Source organism: Carlito syrichta, unplaced genomic scaffold (assembly GCF_000164805.1).
Source record: "Carlito syrichta isolate Samal-C Ts95f unplaced genomic scaffold, Tarsius_syrichta-2.0.1 Scaffold124069, whole genome shotgun sequence".
NCBI classification, from domain to species: Eukaryota; Metazoa; Chordata; class Mammalia; order Primates; family Tarsiidae; genus Carlito; species Carlito syrichta.
In genome coordinates, this window is record NW_007068165.1 from 341161 (window position 1) to 345870 (window position 4710).

The 4710-nt window shown below is 51.4% G+C and overlaps 1 non-coding gene across 1 annotated transcript; it reads right to left on the reverse strand.

Annotated features, from left to right (window-relative positions):
* Positions 1–4632: 4632 nt before the first annotated feature.
* Positions 4633–4704, reverse strand: TRNAT-CGU. The gene has a single exon. It is a non-coding gene; the product is annotated as a tRNA-Thr (tRNA).
* Positions 4705–4710: the final 6 nt, after the last annotated feature.

Below are 4710 nucleotides of genomic sequence, written 5' to 3' on the forward strand. Positions count from 1 at the left end.
CTGAACCCAGGAGGCCGAGGCTGTGGTAAGCTGTGATAGTGCCACTGCATTCCAGCCTGGGCAACAGAGTGAGACACCACCACCACCACCAACAACAAAAGAATCTGAAGTTCTTTGTATGTGACTGTGGAATTCACAGGGCTGATTTTCTTACATTTAGCTTACATGGCAATTGACAGGGATTCTGTTTCCTCAGCTCAGATGGCTGGGACAGAGAGTCTGAGCCCAGGAAAAAGACAGGCTGGGAGTAGAAACTTCACTGCAGAAAAGCCACCCTGGGATTGTGTGTGGGGCCTGTTTCCGTGCCTTGCCCCTTGTGCAACATTCAAATAGTCCTGCCTCTGGGGTTCAGTTTCCTCACTGGCAGAACCGGGATGTGATGTTCTCTGTGGCTCTCCCAGCTTGATCGCTCTATAACTATAGGGAGAGAAGTTGCTGGTTGTTTTTTCTAAGCTGCATTCATCTGGCCAGCATGTAAAGACCCCTGCATGTATTAGATTCCTAGAAAGGAAAAAACACGACCCTCGCCCTCACAAAGTGGCAGGGGACAGATTCCCCAGGAGGAGTCTGTTCTCCCCAGGCATGGTCATATCTCAGCAATGCCATGGCTGTGCTCTGAGCTGGATTCCGTTTTCTTAGATGATGGGGGTGGGGAGGAGGCAGATGGTCTGATGCTCTCACCTGCTCTCATCCAGCTGCCCCTCTGCACAGGATTCTTGGGATGGTGGGTGGCTCTTGGGAAGTGAGGGCACACAGTGATCCCTGCCAGCCCAGGGTTCCAGCGTCTCACTCAAGGTGCACTGGAAGGCCTTCAGTGAGCAAATCGCATCTGGAAGACGCGAGAGTCGTTGGTCCAGAGCTTCAGTTTTTGGCCGGAGCCCTATGAATCTTACCTTTGCCGTCTAAGGTCTGCATCTGATGAGTGATGGGGGAGGGGTCTCCCTCTGCTCACACCTGCCTCCCACCCCTCCCCAGGTAGAATAAGCATTCTGCACGCTAACCTCCGCCTGGGGTCTGTCTTGGGGAATCCTGCCTTTGACAGTGTATGTCTGTGTCTGTCGCTTGTTCCCACAACCTGAAGATTGTGGGCAAGTCTGGTGATTTAGGTCCCTACTGTTTTTGCTACGGATTGGGGGTGAATATTAGACAGGTGGAGTGCTGGTTTGGTCCACAGGCTGGTGAGGACATAGGCTAGCATCTCCTGAGTGCGTGTCAAGGTCATGATGAAGGCGACTTTCCCAAGATTTGCTCATGCCGGGGAAGAGCTTAATTTCTAAGACAAAGGTAGAGCTTTCTGGGTGACCTGGAACAAATCTCTTCCCTTCTCTTTGCCAGTTTCTGTGGCTGAGAAATGAGAGGGTTGGTTGGTTGCTTTCATTCCTATCCGTCCATGATTCTGAGTTGGTAATTTTTGTCCTCAAGGATAGGGCTGGACCTTTAAGGTTTGCTAACAAAATCATCTATAGAGAATGAGTATTTGTTTCTTAATTCAAACATCAATTTTGAGGCCAGGCACAGTGGATCATGTCTGTAATCCCAGCACTTTGGGAGGCTGAGGTGGAAGGATCATTTGAGGTTGGAAGTTTGAGACGAACCTGGACAACATAGCAAGGCCCCTTCTCTACAAAGAATTTCTAAAAAATAGTTTTTTGTGGTGGTGTGTTACATGCCTGTAATCCCAGCACTTTGGGAGGCTGAGATAGGAGTATCATTTGAGGCCAGGAGTTTAAGACCAGCCTGGGCAATATAGCAAGACCCTATCTCTAAAAAAAAAAAAAAAAAAATTTTTTTTTTAATTACCTGGATGTGGTGACGTGCACCTGTAGTTCCAGTTACTTGGGAGGCTGGGGAAGGAGGATCCTAGGAGTTTGAGTCTACAGTGAGTTATGACTGCACCACTGTACTCCAGCCTGAGCAACTGAACAAGCCCCATCTCAAAAAAAAAAAAAAAAAAAAAGACATTCACTTGATTTGTGTGGTTTTTGAATCTGTGTTTTATTGTACCATAAAAAATTTTAAAATATGTTTCAGCAGGCTGAAATATTGGGCTAAAACTCACAGCATGGGCATAATATATATGGTTGCCAAATTCTGCTCCTAAGTTAAATAATATTCACTCATAGGAAGGAAGAGGCCTGATGTAAAGCAAATTATATTTTTTAAAATATCATGGAGGTTTTAGCTGCCCACAGATGACTGTGTCTGCCTGCGTGGCTCTCCAACTGCAGTACCAGAGGCCTATGTTGTGTTCTAGACTCTGGGGAGAGCAAAAGGGAGGACTGAGCCAGAGAAAATCAGCTGGGTGGGACCTTTGCAGCTCCAGCAGTACCCCTCAAGGAGGACAGATTAGAATTCTCTGGACAGCTGAGAGCAGTAGCTCATGCCTATTATCCCAGCGCTTTGGGAGGCCAAGGTGGGAGGAACCCAGGAGTTCGAGACCAGCCTGGGCAACATAGCTAGACCTTGTCTCTAAATTAAAAAATTAGCCAGGCATGTTGGTGCACACCTGCAGTCCCAGCTACTCAGGAGGCTGAGGCAGGAGGATCACCTGAGTCCAGGAGACTGAGGCCGCAGTGAGCCGTGATTGTGCCTCTGTACTCTAGTCTGGGTGACAGAGTAAGACCCTGACTCAAAAAAACAAAAAATAAAAACCTCTCTGGATGGAGAAGCCAGGGTCACATAGATTCCATCATGAGGTCAAATGACCAAGCCCTACTGTGAAAGGGCTACTATGATTCACCATCTTGGCCACCAGGAAAGAGATGGGTGGGACAGCTTGTGGTCCCCTTGCTTCTGCAAGGTCTGGGCTCTGAGGTATTTCAGGACACCAGGCATTTAGAGACTATCACTTGCAACTGTAGAATTTTGCAACTAAGGAGTCTGAAGTCTAGGAAAGGGAGGGGATTGGATGGAGGTCCTGCAGCCAGCTCACCATAGGTGTCCCTTCCTACCCAGCCTCACTCCACCTCACCCTTTAAGCCAACCACATGGCTCCAACTCCACAGAGTGCATGTGGACACCTACCAGCCTTCAAGCTCATTGCGTGATCTCTCTTCCTGGACTCAACCTGGCACTTGCATCTGACTTGCCTGCCCTTTTTTCTCCTCTGCCCAACCTTGACCTGGACTCCATATGTGCCTGCTGCCTCTGGCCCATCACTTAGGGAACCTAAGTTCCCACTGACATCTTCTGTACCTGGCCCCTCTTTTATGTTGCCTTTGGTTTGGCTCATTCCCCCAGCCTCCTTGTTGGGGGCATTCCCTGCTCCAGCTACTGAAGGAAACCCAGTGTCCAGCCTCGAAGCTCTTTCTCACCAAGAATTCAGAGTAATGTACAGGGTTCAAGGCAACATGCAGGAGTGCAGGAACTTTTTCCTTCATGGACTCTGTCTAGGCTACGGCACTTGTCAGAAAGGGACCTGATGTGTATTTCTTAACAATTTCATAATGACACTGACACCCTAGCTCTGCATTACCTTCAAAAGCCAAGAGGGTCTCTTCTGTTTATTAGAATCTTGGGGAGGCTGAGGTGATTGGATTGCCTAAGCCCGCTGGTTCGAGACCCGCCTGGGCAGCGAGACCTCATCTCTACAATAAATCAAAAAATCAGCTGGGCATGGTAGCGCATGCCTGTAATTCCGGCTACTCGGAAGGCTGAGGCGGAAGGATCGCCGGAGCCCAGCAGGTCGAGGCTGCGGTGGCTGGGAGTGGCCACTGCACTCCAGTCTGGGCGACTGAGTGAGACACCAACTCAAAAAAGAAAAAAGAATCTTGGGGGAAAAGTCAATTATTTTCCTGCTGCCGGGGCCCTTCACCCTGTCTTCTGACAACCTGAGACACTGCCAACAATCAATCCACCTGAAGCTTCTCATGGCCAACATGCAACAGGCCTCAAGAAAGGTCATGTGTTTTTTGGGGGGTGACATTACCAGAAGTATGCGTGCAGAATGGGGGCGGTGAAGTTTCATTCATGAGACTATTTGGAGTAGCATGTTCAGCAATGAGTGTTACAATTGAAGGGAGGGGCAGACAGACGAGAGTGTGTCAAAAAGAGGGTCCAGGAATGGGAAGTACTCAGATCATATTACACGAGGAGTGTCATATGCCAGATTCGAAGGCTCAGGTCGCCAGGCTGGGAAGGAAGAAGCACCCACCAGCTGGACGACGCGGGATGCTTTGTAGACAAGAGGGCAGCCGGCGGCAGAACCCGCCTTCCCAGGAGCAGAAAGAGTCCAGACATCACCGCTCCAGAAACTCCGACACCCTCTCTGGAAAGGTGCCCTGCCCGTCACACACGCAAGTCGGGTGGGACCGAAGTCCCCGCGGGCAACACCACGCCCAGCGCGTGCCCTTCCCCTCGGGCCTCGGCGTGCCCATGTGGGGCAGCGAAGACGATGGCGTCTTGCAGTGCGGCTGGGGGATGGGAGGCGCGGAGGCCGGCCGGCTCGCCCGCCCGCCCGCCCGCCCGCCCGCAAGACGGACCCGGTACCCAGGTCACGCCCGGGTTCACTGACCCGGCGGGGCCGGCGGGCGCCTGGACATAACCCGAAAAGGAAAAAATGCCGCGTAGAAGAGGGGACGGCGCACGTGGAGACAGGTAGCATCCCAGGGCCAGACCCCGACCTCAGGTCCCAGGCACGGACGGGGTTCGAACCCGCGATCTTCGGTTTACGAGACCGACGCCTTACCACTTGGCCACCGCGCCTGACAG